This window comes from Macaca thibetana, chromosome 1, assembly GCF_024542745.1.
Source record: "Macaca thibetana thibetana isolate TM-01 chromosome 1, ASM2454274v1, whole genome shotgun sequence".
Lineage (NCBI taxonomy): Eukaryota > Metazoa > Chordata > Mammalia > Primates > Cercopithecidae > Macaca > Macaca thibetana.
Window position 1 is genome coordinate 3487869 of NC_065578.1, and position 15499 is coordinate 3503367.

Consider the following 15499-nt stretch of genomic DNA (forward strand, 5'->3'; position numbering starts at 1 on the left):
ATTACAGGAGAAGTCCTGTGGGAGCTGAGGGCACGCTCATGGGGTTCAGGAACACCCCACTCACCCTCTTTATTCGTCACTGTCCCAACTTCAGCAAAAGCTCAGGTTTTCTTTTAGCTGGAGCCAGGGCCAGGGCAGGTGGGAGCCAGCCAAGCACCACCCCCACCTCCGCAGCCCTGGGCTTCTCACTCCTCCATTCAATTTCTGTGCAGCGACTAATTATACTTGACTAGTTGCCAAATATCCTATTTTGGTGCCTGAGCTCATATGACTGAGCCGTGATAACAAGGCTGTCTTTTTTCACACCAACTGAGTCATGAATAATGATCTTATATAGATATTTTTGGTGTGGGTCAGAATTTTGTTCTGTTTCTAAATGTTCCCTTTTTCTTCCTGTTAAAACCAGAGTGAGGCTTGAACGGTAGACAGCTAAGCCTTCCCGAAACACGGTCAGAGGCAGCTTTGACGCCAGGGTCTGTGGTCCCCCTTGGGAGCCAGGGCAGCCCTCTCCTCACTCTTTTCCCTCCTCCAAACACAAACTTCCCACAAAACCAATTTTATGTGCCAAATGTTCCCCAAAGCTGCAAATCTCGGTTCTGTGAGTGACATTGATTGAAAAACGTGAAATCAATCACAACATTTATTAAGTATGTAAAATGTTGTACAACACCAGGGTTTCATATTGAGGAGTAAGCAGCACTAAATTAATAACTTCTGAGATCTCAGGGCCCCAAAATAGCCAGCAGATAGGCCTCGGGGAAGAGCAAATGAATCAATGTGATCAATTATTTGTCATTTACAATTTAAATAAGCCCTGGGGATAACATTAACATCGCAGTCCAACTTGGATACGCCTCTCAATGATATCTGGAGTTATTATTTTGGGGCCAGGTCAGTCTTTCATTCATGCCTCACTTCTAAATTCCAATTATAGATGGCACTTGATCCTGAGGAAAGGAAGCGGAGTGAGGATGCTGGAGGAGGCAAGGGTGCCCAGGGGGCAGCAGACAGGAGGGAAGGAGGCTAGGCTGCCTGGAGTGTCTGTTCCACAGCCTGAGGGTGAAGAAACTGCTGGGTGGAAACGAAGCCCTCCAATGTGTGACTTGGCGAAGGCGGATGTTTGAACACCGTCTACGGTTGACTGAGCAGCTCAGATTGTTCTAGGGAAGCTTTTCAGAAAGTCTTATGAGCCTTTTTTTAGTATTATTTTTAAAAAATCGGGTTGTTAATGGCAACCATTGAAAAGATGATTGAATAACTGCATGATGCAAGCAGTGTGCCGCCGGACCTGGAAATGGAATGGGAGTGTCTCCATCACTGCAGAGGTGGCATTCTGATCTATCGTGTGTGTGTGTGTGTGTGTCTGTGAACATCGGGCAGGCCCTTCTCCCCTCTTCCAACCTCAGTGACTGAGAAAGAAGAACTGCTCCTGTGGACAGGTTACCCCCAGGGCTCCAGCATCCCACTCGTGGGGATGTTTTGCAACCCCCAAGAGAAATACCCTTTGGATAAGTATTTGTGAGCATTGAAATAATCCTCAAAACATGTCCTTTGTTCCCCCCACCCCTCTCTAGTTAAGGACATAACATTCAATTCCTTTTGCCATCTCACCTAACCTTACATTCAGCTTAGCAGCAGTGTGTGCTTTGGGTAGAAGCTCACACAGAGGGATCTCCAAGAGCTGAAGAAGCAATCAGTTATTTGGCTTCCAGAGTTCTCTTCTAGTGCTGGGGAGAATCGGCAATCCCCCCCTTCCCCTGCAGAAAGAACATGGTGCTCTGAGTTCCTGGGCCATCGTTCTCCCAGGAGGGGCTGCTGAAGCCACAATGCTCCATTCAGTCTTCTCAAGAATTGGCAAGAAAGAGCTTTGTGCATTGAAGGCCACTGAGGGCATGTCCTCCTAGGTCTGCAGGGCTTTCCTCAGCAGACAGGACTTTTCCAAAGCCTTGGACACATCTCCCAGGTAAGCAAAAGCAGCAGAAAGAACCAGAAAATGAATCAGCAGCTTGGGGCTGACTCCCAGGTGTCCCCAGGCGAGCGGGGAAAACCCCCTCCCAGCCTGCCTCCCTGTCACGTGGTGTGCCACCTCTCTGCTGGTTTCTTGGTCTTCTTTGGATCGGGAATGCATGTGAGGAGCTGGAGAAAGCACAGGCCTCCCACTGGATTGCTGCTTCCAGACAAACTCACAGGATTCCATAGTCTTGTCCGTGGTACCTTGGAACCATTTAGGGCAGCACAGCCCCCTGGAATGCTCCAGGGTGATGGGAACATTCTATGCCTCTATTGTCCAAACTACCAGCCATACATGGCTTATGAGCACTTGGAGTATGGGCAGTGTGGCTGAAACACTGACTTTCTAATGGCATTTAATTGGGACTCCTGGATTCAGGTCAGTGACCTTTGGCAAATGAAGAATGACAGTAGGTTCTTAAGTGTTCACTCATTGGCACATTGACCTTCACTTTCAGCTTAGGGGCTGGGAGCAGGGGGACTCAGCAGAGGGGTCTGAAGAGTGAGGGTCAGGAATGATGCAGCCACGTTTGTGCAGCGTCCCATCCCTGTCCCTGTCACTATCACCATCATCAAAGCAGCCCCAACTGCCAGCTAGCCCTTGGGCAGAGCCTTCATCTCTGGGTCCTGAGCTTCTATACATGAAGCGACTGGACACAAATTCATTTACATTCACACCCACTTGAAGGCGGGCACCAAAAAACGCCAGACATTGTGGGCAGCCTGTCCATGCCCCTGACAGTGGTGATGGGGACGTGATCGGCTGTGCTTCCTGTCGGAGGCAGTCAGGGATGGGCAATGTGAACAAACAGCGCAAGGTCCTTTTTGAACAACACTGACCTTTTATGAGCCCAGTTCCCCCCAGGAACTGCCTTTTCTTGGACATTTAGGAGGAAAAGAAGGACTTCTCTTGTGAGCTTTTCTAGGAGATGTGAGTATCTTTGAAAGGGAAACAATTATTTAAAAGGAAAAATGCCTCTTACCAACGTCCAACTCTAGAGGCCTATGAACTAATGACCATGGGAAACAGGCCCTCCAGGTGGCATTTTAGAACAAAGTCAGGAGTGACCGTCGCTGGCAGGCACCTATAGTGATGAAATGGGACAGTTCCCTTATCCCCCTTGCAGGACGTGCGACAGGGCTGCGGCCCTCTCCTTCGGTCACCCACTGCTCAAACCCCTAGCGGAAGCATGCAGTTGGGCAGATGCAGAGGCTGTGGGGAGCACTTCTGGGCTCTGGCCCCACAGCAGCATCTGGCGATGGTGTCTTCGACTCCCGAAGCCCGAGTGGGCACGTGTTACCAAGCCCTGTTAGATTTGCTGTTTGCAGACAGCTTGTGTGTTAATCAGCTCAATGAACCCTCTGCCTTATCCCGAGAGCAGGGCCAGTGTGACAGGCTTCTGTATCCTGAGTCCTTGCCCAGTGTATCGGAAGAATCGGATCACACGTGAGCTTGAGGGATGACAGCAAGGTTTTATTGAGTGGTGGAGGTGGCTCTCGGCGAGACGGATGGGGAGCAGGAAGCGGGGGATGGAGTGGGAAGGTGGTCTTCCCCCGGAGTTGGGCCGCCCAGCAGCCATAATCTTCTCCCACCGCCCTCGGCTGAACTCCCCTTGGTGTCTGGACGTCCTTCCTCATCCCTCTTTCTCTGCCATGTTGTTCCATTGTCACTCGCCTGCTGGTTCTGACGTTCAGCTGTTTGTGTGTGTGCCCACTAAGGTCTCAGGTCTACATGGGGGAAGGATGGGGAGTGTGGCAGGCCAAAAGGCAGATGTTTGGGTGCAAAACCAGAAATGCCTGTCTTCATTTAGGGCTGTGGCTCTTCAGGCTTGAGGGTGGGGCCTTTGCCGGGGAACCACCCTCTTCTACCCAGTATTTCCCTGTCTCCTGTCCATGTCAGTGACACCTGCCTCCATGTGATGTGTCTGTCCTTCTTGAGCAGAGCTTTCAGCCCTGCATCCCAACAGACATTTCAGAGGTCTGCTCTCCCAACACAGCCCCTCCTCTCCTTGCCAGGGTGCTCAGTATCTCTGCTCTTGAGGTCAAGGGCCAAGAACCCAACGCAGAGGACACTCTGTGATGATGTCTCCCAGGGTTGCTCCTGCTGGTAGGAGCCTCGCCTCCCTGGGACCAGCCCCAGACCCCCAATATCTTCACAAGGCTCTTTCCCTCTCTGGGTGTGGCTGGCCCTAAAACTACTGCCACGAGTGGCTCCTGAGTCTTTTGATGGGGGTCAGAACATTTCTGCCATGTAGCTGCCTCCCCAGGGCCAGGGACAGCCTGTCCTCTGAGTGGGGGTCACCATGGGCCACCCCTGGAGCTCATCTTTGTGTTGCCAGCACCAGGCGGCACCTTCCACTGTGCTCTGGGCTTTTGGGTCCCTCCACAAAGCAACATCTTGATGCTACCCTCTCCCGTGCCTCCTGCTAAGAGCGGCAGCCTTTCAGATTGGGTGTGATTGTTGGGGATGGGGGAGGCTTAAGGCGGCAGAGGAAACATGGGCCTTAAATGGGAGTTTGGAAGGGCTGAGAAGAACTCAGAGGCCCTGGAGACCCCAGATTCTAGCTCTGCCTACTTGACCACGGGGTAAACCCATCCACTGGATCTCCTAAGAACCCCTCCCTCCCGGCATTGTGGGGAGAGCTGAGGAGTTGATCTGTAAAAGCCCTCAGCCCTGCTGTGCTTGGAAAAAATCTCTCCCCAGATCTGGGTGCTACGTTTGTCTTTTATTTTTCCACAGGTGAGCTGAGAGGTGTAACTTCCTTCTGCATTTCCCCTGCCCCCAAGCCTACACTAGAGTAACCCCTTAAAGATTCCTCACAAATACATACCTGCCCAACCTTGACAGTGAGATTCGCCCTTGTGTTTGTTGGTTATCCTACCCGGGCAGGAACTCTTCCCTCCTGTAGTGGGCGGCAAAATGGAACTCAGTTGGCCTCCTCTTTGGGGGAAGGGAGTGGATAAGAAGATCATGGAGGTACATGTGAATTAATTAAATTAAATTCAAATTAAATTCAGATTTTAATTACATTTAATTCACATTTGAAACTAATTAAATTAAGTCACATTAAAGTCAAATTTTATTCAGCCAAATTTCTTTTAGAATAAACTCAATCTTCTTTGAGGTCAGTTTTAAGATGATCAACTATTGGCCAAGTATTTGTTGACTACCTCAACTGTTGACAATACTCTGCTAAGGTGTTGAGATGCAAAATAAGCTGTATTTTACCTGCAGCTGACAGGAGGATGAGTCCTCCCTTCCATTCTTTTTATTTTTTTCCCCTTTCAGGCAAGGTCTTGCTCTGTTGCCCAGGCTGGCATATGGTGGTGCAATCACGGCTCACTGCAGCCTCAAATTCCTGGGCTCAATCAATCTTCCTGCCTCAGTCTTTTGAGTAGCTGTGCCTACAGGCATGTGCCACCATATCTGGCTAATTTTATTTTATTTTATTGTAGAGACAGGGTTCTTGCTATGTTGCCCAGGCTGGTCGTAAACTCCTGGCCTCAAGCAATTCTCCTGCCTCAGCCTCCCAAAGTGCTGGGATTACAGACACGAACCACCGTGCATAGACCTTTCATTTTTCTTGAAGACGACATAGCTTGGCCAAGGAGCCAAGGTTTAATTTAAAGCAAGAAGTAAATTCAGAACACTGCAAGATGTCCAGTTGTGTGATGACGTGGAGTCTGTTTCCCACAGCACAGCAGTAACCCCATCCCTGGGGCATCTGGGCACAGCTGGTGCACAGCAGGGACAAAGCAGGCAGGGTGGTCTAGACAGCATGGCCTTCTCCCTGGGAGGCTTCACCCAGTGACCAAGACCAGTTCTGGTTCCCGGGCCTGGGCCCCATGAAGTGGCCCTGCTTCTTGGGGGAACTTATACTGTCTCAGATTCTGGGCCCTAGGCTGACCTTTCTATCACTTTGGAATTGGGTCCAGAGTTTGAAATTGGCATGATGTGAATGGAATATGAAAGTCTCCTGCAATTCAGCCATATAAGAAGGAGTAAAAGAAAAGAAACAAATGAAAACTTCCTCATAATCCTCACTCCTTAAATTTGGGCTGTAAATAGCAGTGACTTTCTACCAGACACTGTAGTATGGAAAAGGGGAAGAGTCATCACCTGGTGGAGAAGCCTGACAAACACTCCTCCACCAGGTAAGCATGAAAGTCAACACAACCGTGATGCATCAGCTGCCCTGGCTCTGATGTGATGGGAATAGCAACTTCACCTCTGGGGTCTTCCTTCCCTAAGACCCATAACCCCAGTCCTATCACGAGAAGATCATCAGACAAGTCCCACTAGAGGGACATTCTATAAATGCCTGGCCAGTCCTCAAAACTGTCAAGGTCATAAAAAACAAGGAAAGCCTGAGAAATACTGCTGAGCAGATCCTGAGATGTGATGACCAGATGCTACATGGTGTCCTCAGTGGGATCCTGGGACAGATAAAGGAGATTAGGTAAAAGCTAAGGAAATCCAAGTAAGGTATAGATTTTAGTTGACGTATCAATATGGGTTTGTTAATTGTTACAAATGTAGCATACTAATGCAAAATACTAGTATTAATAGGAAAAACTGAATGTGGGGTATATGGGAACTCTCCAAACTGTTTTTGAAATTTTTCTGTAAAGCTAAAACTATTCTAAAATAAAAAGCTATTAAACATTTTCCCTCCTTTTACCAAGAATAGTCAAATTCATAGAGACAGAAAGTAGAAAGATGGTTGCCAGGGGCTAGGGAGGGGGCACCAGAGGTTAAGGATTAATGAGGACAGAGTTCAGTTTTGCAAGAAAGAAAAGCAAAGCAAAGTCCCGTGGATAAATGCTGGTGAAGAATGCACAACGAAGGGAGTGTAAATGTCATCGAACTGCACACATAACAAAGGTTAAGGTAGTAAATTTTTTGTTATGTGTGTTTTACCATGAATAAACATTTTTTTTAGGTTTTGACATTTGATTTTTTTTTCTTTTTAAGTTCTGGCATACATATGCATAAGATGCAGGTTTGTTACATAGGTATACATGTGCCATGGCGGTTTGCTGCACCTATCAACGCGTCATCCAGGCTTTAAGCCCTGCATGCATTAGGTATTTGTCCTAATGCTCTCCCTCCCCTTTCTCCCAACCTCCCAACAGGCCCCGGTGTGTGATGTTCCCTCCCTGTGTCTATGTGTTCTCATTGTTCAGCTCTCACTTATGAGTGAGAACATGCGGTGTTTGGTTTTCTGTTCCTGTGTTAGTTTGGTAAGGCTGATGGTGAGACAGTGTGGTGATTCCTCAAGGATATAGAACCAGAAATACCATTTGACCCAGCAATCCCATGACTGGGTATATGTCCAAAGGATTATAAATCGTTCTACTGTAAAGACACACGCACATGTATGTTTATTATAGCACTATTTACAATAGCAAAGACTTGGAACCAGCCCAAATGCCCATCAATGATAGACTGGATAAAGAAAACCTGGTACAAATACACCACAGAATATTATGCAGTCATAAAAAAGAATGAGCTCATGTCCTTTGCAGGGACGTGAATGGGGCTGGAAACCATCATCCTCAGCAAGTAAACATTCTTTTTAAAACTTCCCTTGTCATCTTCCATTGCAGCCTTGGCCCCTGGGCCCCCAGTGTGTGCCAAGGAGTGTCTTGAAAGCCTGCCTACACCTGTCCTCCCAGCTTTGCCTTCCTTTTGGGTCATGCAACTCAAGAGCAAGGCTCTGCATTCAACACCACCGTGCCTTAGGAGAATGTGTTGACTGCACATCTCTGCACTCAACACCACCGTGCCTTAGGAAGACGTGTTGACCGAACGTCTCTGCACTCAACACCACCATGCCTTAGGAAGACGTGTTGACCAAACGTCTCTGCACTCAACATCACCATGCCTTAGGAAGACGTGTTGACCGAACGTCTCTGCACTCAACACCACCATGCCTTAGGAAGATGTGTTGACCGCACATCTCTGCTCCCACTTCCCTGTGGACTCAACACCCAATGGTTTCTGCCTGGTGCTGAACAGCTTCTCCCAGTGTCTTAAACAGCCCACAGTGGACAGATGTGTGGCTGACAGCAGCTGATCAGAAGAGTCCTCTTGTAACACAGTTGGGGAGAACAGATTTACCGCCTTTCCAAACATTTCTGATTCCTCCACGAATGTTTGAGAGCTGGACGGATGGTGATGACTGATGAGTCGTGTGTGCTGGGCCCCCTGTCCTGGCATGGAAAACACACAGGTGCTGTCCTCCATGCAATTACCCTTCACTGCTTTCTAACCACCGATAGCACTTCCCTGGCCGCCTTCCCTCCGGGTGACAGCTCTTCACCTTGTTATGTGGCAGGCTTCCTCTGTGCATGATAAATAGTCCTCATTTTCTTCCCAACAGTCCCACAACCAATAAAAAGCAATAAAAGTGAAATGACACACAAATTGCATCCCCAAAGGGCTGTAAAGGCCTAAGATGTTGCTGCATGCAATGATCAGATGAGATTCTTTGCCTTTAAACAAATAACTCTCATTAACAAAGAGAGGTATTCAAATGAGGGGGAGGCAGGGCCTTGAGGGGCTTGGGCAGGGCAAAGAAAGGTGAGGGGGCTGATGCCAGCTCACCTCCAGGTGCTGGGGGCTCCGAGTGCATGTAGAATGGGTCAGGAAGCTTCTTTGGGATGATAGCAGATGACCCAGAGACACACTTGGCAATTTTGTGCCGTAGCAAATGGCCGTGTCATTGCTCTGGGTTTTGGGTTAGTGAAAATGATATTGATGCAGCTTTTAAGAAGCCTCAAGAAGCACTGATCTCTGGTTTGTGTGTGCCATAATGATCAGATGTGATCATCCCCTAGAATCTCCCCAGGAACCTTAACAAGAACAGATGCCCAGATCTTGGGCTTAGCGTTTCTGATCCTGTTGCTTTTGGAGGATGCCAGCATCTCTGTTTTTAAAAGGAAGTGCCTGCAATATGCAGCCAGGTTAAGAGCCTTGGGAAACCCAGGGTCCACACACAACACACTGGCAGAGGCTTGTAATGTTCAAAGTTCTCCATTCTCTAAAGTAATGGACTATCAGCTCCTCTCCCTCCTGGCACCCTCCTCATGGGAACATGCAGCCTTTCCTGATTTACCAGAGAGGAGGAGGAGGGAGGAGAAAGCAGTGAATTCTGCCCAACTACCTATGCCAGTTTAACTTCCTCCTACTTACCGAGTGCCAGGTACCTGCTCAGTCCCTCCTCACACCAGCCCTGTGTGGCATCACTGTCCTCTTGGTAAAGATGAGGAATTAGGGCAGCAGCAGGAACCCAGGCTGCTCCCCACCCCTGCAGATCACACCTGGTTTGGAGTTGGAGTCCATGATTGGGCATCAGTGGATGCCAATGGGAGATGTTAGAACAGTCTACAGAGCTGGGCATTTGCAGAGTGAGCAGCCGGGGAGGCTTTCAATGAGAGCCAGCCTTGGCGGTGGCTCTTGGAGGCTCTCTGTGCACCCATAGGTGGGCTGGCTGGAGGAAATAACACACTAGAAAGTGTAGCGTTTGAGGGAACAGTTAGGAAATACCAAGTTACCAAGCGGAGTCACCACGGTTTGTTTTAAATGTGAACAATATTTTGCCTTTGGCTATTCCCAAAATGTTTTTCTAGAATGAGGGGCCTGAGTGTGCTTTGGCACGGGAGGATCCCTGCCTCACCTCTAGTCTTTCAGAGGGAAAAGAGTAAGGTAGGCTTTTGAGCTATAGGACACACACCAACCCCAAGCAAGTACTGAAAAGTGCAGGTGCGGTTACCCTCTCTGGTGTGCCCCGCCCTCTCTGGGAAGCTCATTTTCCTTCCGTCAGCTGCAAGCAGGGTCCGTTGTCCTGGGCTTGGAGATGGCTGCATTCTCACCATCAGAGGCGGTCTCGCCTGGAGTCTTTTGCTTACAGCCACACTGGCACTTAAGGCTGCATCTCCTGCTTGACAGACAAGTCTATCATCCCCAGGAGGCACAGAATCATCACTCACTGTCACCCCAGCAGGGCCCCAAGCGGCCAGACAGGCATGAGGCCTCCAAGCAGAGCCAGGGGAACCCAACGCGTGTCGGTGAAAGGCAAATCCTAAAAGTAACCTCAGAGAGACTTTGGCTGGGAGGGAGTCATGGTCGTACCTTCTGACCTGTCCAGGCCCTGGGATCAGTTGAGCCACATGCCCAGCATTGTGGTGGCTCTGACAACACATCCACATAATTCCCTGGGCCAGGAGACAGACTGGAATATTTTTAAATTCCAAGCAGCGCTGAAACAAAAAGACAGTTCTGGGTACTTTTTTTTTTTTAATTTTTGAGACAAAGTCTCACTCTGTTGCCCAGGCTGGAGTGCAGTGACACAACCTCAGCTCACTGCAACCTCTGCCTCCCGGGTTCAAGCAATTCTCCGACCTCATCCACCCAAGTAGCTGGGATTACAGGTGTGCACTTCCACGCCTGGCAAATTTTTGTATTTTTTTGTGGAGACAGGTTTTTACCGTGTTGCCCAGACTGCTCTTGAACTCCGACGATCGAACTATCTGCCCACCTTGGCCCCCCAAAGTGCTGGGATTATAGGCTTGAGCCACCGCATCTGGCCCTTGGTATTTCAGCTGACTAGGATCCCGCTTCACCAGGGTCCCTGGAATCCAGGCGTCGGGTTGACTGAGGTTTTCCTCCCCACAGAACAGAGAGAGAAGCCAGGGAAGACTAGAGTCCAGCAAGCATCACATGGCCTCACTGGTGTGTTGAACACTTGGCAGTCACTAATATATCAGCTTTAATCATGAAAGCTGGACTTTTAGATGGGCATCAGGACACCTGGGGTGTTCTAGCTGAGAATATCAAAACAGATGTGAGGACTGTGAGGACAAAACAAGGCTGAAACAGTGAATACATCTGACGCCAGCGAGGGCTGTGGTCCAGTCACACCACTTTCATCTGGGTGACTTTCAAGTTCCCCTTTAACAGGACCGTAGGCAGGGATTCCACCACGCGTAGTGTGGATGCGCCAGAATCGGGATGCCGCTGGCCGGTGTCAGCAAAGGGGTTAGGCTATTTCTGGCGCAGACCAGCTGGTTCTCCCAGCCTACCCTTGTGACGTGGGCTCTGCTACCTTCCCTGTCAACATCATCACTGGAGGCTTTGTATAATTTACTCATTCATTCAGTAAGCATTTACATACCTCGGTAACATTTCCTCATTGGATTTAAATCGCTGGAGACGGTTGTCTATGCTGGTGGGCCCGTAAGGAGACTAAAACAGACTCTGTCCCATTTTACAACTAGTGGGCAGGACGGGAGGAGGCCACCCATCCACAACAGGGAGAGAAGTCGGCAGTTTATGGAGTGATTATGATGAGCCCTGCACCGTGGCCGGCAGGTGCCCTGTGGTTTGGAATGTTTTGCTCCACTCTGTCAGGTGGGTGTTATTTCTTCCCATGGCAGGTGGAGATATGGAGATGCAGAAGGCGGAGCGATCTGCCCAGTCAGGACTCTGACTTTGCTCCCTCTCTTCCCATATGTGAGGTTGCCCCTGTGCTGCACACACACACTGTGGAACAAGGAAGCACCCCATGGGTACTCTAAAAACGCAGGCAGAGCCCAAAGAGCTTGCCTGGAGAGCAGCACAGTCTGGAGAAGAGGCACAGTTAGGGCATGAGCCGGCTTGGAGAGGATGGGCAGGGTTCAGACAGCAAAAGTGACATTTCTAGTGTCTGAGCATCAGGCACCTTGCCATTCTGTCCACAAGGGGAAGGCAGGAAGGAAATTGCCAAACAGGAAGAAAATTGCCTTCTCATTGTAGACAGAATGGCAAGACCCAAAGAGAGTTGGGAGAATGTGGGCCATCATTACAGAGTGGCACGTGGCCTGGAGTCCACCTCCCATGCAGGGAAAGAGCAGAGAGCAGGATACAGAGCCCTCGGGGTCACTCTGCACAGTTCAGGTGCCCTTTGGGGAGCCTGTGTCCTGGAGAGGGCAGATCACCGTGCATGCATCCAAGCTGTACAGGTTTATAAAATTCAGACATGGCTCTTTTCTGCAGAGGCAGGACCCCAGGTCCCAATTTCTGCTGCTGTGCCCTTTGCTTGATAGACCACTGTCCACAGAGCTTTCTACAGAGCCCACCATCTCACCTGACCCAGGACTTCACACTTGCTCTTCCTCCTTTCCGGAATGTTTTTTTCCCTGAATCTTAACACAGCTGGCACCTCTCATCTTTCTCCTCCTCAGACAGGACTGGTCTGCCCACTCCCACCTAAGGCACGTACTTTGTGTCCTCAGTCACAGCAGCCTTTTTAAGGTTACCTGTGTCTCATCTAATGATCATCTCAGTATTGTTTTAACTCGTATTCCTGGATGCCTAGGGATGCTGCCCAGCCATGCATGTGTTGATTGGCTGCCTGGAACCCCTCCCCTGTGGCTTGCCTGTTGACGGTCTTTGCCTGTTTTACTGTTGGGTTGTCTTTTTCTTATGATTTGTAGAATTTCTTCATGTCTTATGAAAAGTATGACTATATCTTGTCATCACCAGTCTCCTCCCCTAATAGCTGTTTCTTTTATTTATGATGCCTTTTGACTGTGGTCACCAGCCATACAGAAGTTAGAGTTAGATACGGCCGAATGTGATAGTCTTTTCCCATGTGATTTCTGCTTTGGTCTTGTTTAAGAAATCCTTTCCCATGTGGTATGCTGAAGGTGGTCTATCCTTTCTTCCATTTCTTTTCAAGGTTTATTTTCCATGTTGGGTTTCAAACCCACTTAGGACTTACTTCTGTACATGATGTGAGCATCTAATTGTATTTTCTTTCCATATGGCTGGACTGTTGTCCCCGCACAATTTATTGAGCAGTCCCACTGATTTGTAATGCCTTCCATATCAGTTAAGATAAAGATCTACTGTGAGAAACACAAAGCCCCAAGATAAATGGCTGAAACTAGATAGAAGTGTATTTCTCACTCAAGTGTGAGTCTGGGACAGCCTTTCCTGGGCCAGTCTGCTGGCTCTGCCAGGAACCCAAACTCCTTAATCCCTAGGGCATGACTGGAGCCTTCATGGTCCAAGGTGAAGTTCCCACCAACCCCTGAGTTTCCAGGTGGCATGATGGAGGGAAAGAGGGAAGGAGGGTCAAGGACAGGTCTCAGCTATATTCTAAGCCACCGTCCATCACCTCTGTCTCTTGCTTTAGCCAGACTTTTTTTTTTTGCAAAGGAGTTGGCAATTCCAAGTAGCCTGGTTCTCAGACTTAGAGTGGACATCCAGCAGTCTCTACCACATCTTCCGTGTCTTATGCCAAAGTTATATATATGCAAATATATATTTCTGGATTTTTAATTCTGTTCTGCATATCTAGTTGCCTATTCAAATATGATAGCCCTTAATTACCATGGATACATCTTGACAGATAGAGCAATCTATCTATAGACAGTGATGTGTCTTGGATATTTGTCCCGCCCAAACCTTACGTGGAAATGTAACGCCCAATGTTGGAGATGGGGCCTGGTGGGAGGTGTTTGGGTCATGGGGACGGATCCCTTATGGCTTAATGAGTTCTTTGAGATCTGGTTATTTAAAAGTGTGTGATACCTCCCCCTGCCTCACTCTCTTGCTCTCTCCCTTGCCACGTGAGACGTCTGCTTCGCTTCGCCTTCTGCCATGATGAAAGCTTCTGGAGGCTTCCGCAGAAGCCGAGCAGATGCCAGCACCATGCTTCCTGTAAAGCCTGCAGAACCATGAGCCAATTAAACTTCTTTTCTTTATAAATTACCCAGCCTCAAGTGTTTCTTTATAGCAAAGCAAGAATGACCTAACACAGATAGAATGGTGGAGATGAGCCTCCACCCCTTTCTGTCTTCCCCCCGCCCTGGTATCTCTGTGATTCTTCTTTTCCTCTTCCATGTGAATTTTAGTGAGAATTGGTGTATCAAGTACAGCAGCACTTTTGACTGTGAATTTTATTGAATTTCATTGAAATTATAGATACATTTGGGGAAGCATTGATTTATTTATGGTATTACTCCATCTACCTATGAACATTATAAATCACTCCGTTTATTCAGTCTTCTTTTATATCCTTCAATAATATTTTATAACTCTCTTTTCTAGCTCATCTTTCCTCAGATGTATTCCTGGGTAACTTACAGTTCTTGTGGTTTGGGTAAATCTTTTTTTTGTTTGTTTGTTTGATGACATTTTTGAATGGGCTTTTCCTAACATACAGAAAGACTTCTGATTTTTGAATATTGATTTTGAATCTAGATTCACTTACTAGTTTTAATAGATAGTCAGTAGAATGTCTTGGAATTTCTCTGTAGTCTATTTATCTGCAAACAACGGCATTTTGCCTTTTCATCCCAATTCACATTCTGTCAGTTCTGTTCCTTGCATTGAATTGGCCAGCACCTGCAGAAAAGTATCAGAAAGGCACCATGATAGCAGCATTCTAGAAAGTTCCTGATGTCATTATCGTTTCGTGACTCTAAAGTTTCGTCATGAAATTCAGTGTTTGCTTTTTCTCCTTCTCCTCGGCACCTCTTTCCCTCCCTTTCCTCTTCCTTTTCTGTTACTCTTTATCAAATAAAGGATGTCTTTGTCTTTTCTCTCTCGCTTTGGATTTCCTAGCAGGTCTCTGGTTTGTCAGTGTTCCGTTCTCGTTTGCTTCTGTTACCGGCGGCAAATCTGTAGTTTTGCAGCAACCTCAATTCTTGCCTTCTCAAAAAAAAAGAATCCGACTGAGGGGCTTAAGGCAGAGGGGGAAACTGAGGCAAGTTTTAGAGCCGGAGTGAACGTTTATTAAAAAACTTTAGAGCAGGAATGAAAGGAAGTAAAGTACACTTGGAAGAGGGCCAAGCGGTTGACCTGAAAGATCAAGTGTGTGGTTTGACCTTTGACTTGGGGTTTTATATGTTGGCACACTTCCAGAGTCTTGCGTCTCTTCTCACCTGACTCTTTCCTTGGGGTGGACTGTGCACATGCGCAGTGGCCTCCCAGCGCCCCGGAGGGGAGCATGCGCAGTGTGCTTACTGGAGTTGTGTGCACTTGAGGCATTTTTCTCTTACCAGCGCAGTGTCAGTAGGAGGTCATGCACCGGTTACACTCTGCCATTATGCGTCTTACTGGGCATACTCGAGCCCACTGGCCCAACTCCTGAGATCTTATCAGGAAGCTGCTGATCACCAGTTTCAAGTGTTTCTGTTTACTGGGAGACTGCCTTTCTCTGGCACTGGCTGACACCAATTTTTATTTTAGAGACAGTTAACAACGGCCTGACCATCACCTGATGAATATCAGGAATGTAGCCTGACATTCCTGGTGTGTGTGGTGGGGGGTACCAGGGGAGCGCTCTTCTGCGCTGCTCATGTCTGACTGGTTGGATTCTGCAGAGTGGAAGTGGGAAACTCCTTCTGACGCTGGCCACCTGTCTCCATGTGAAGGCAGATCCATTTGAGTGACATTCCGAGGCAGTACCTCAACTGCCTCTCACTTCCCAGGACA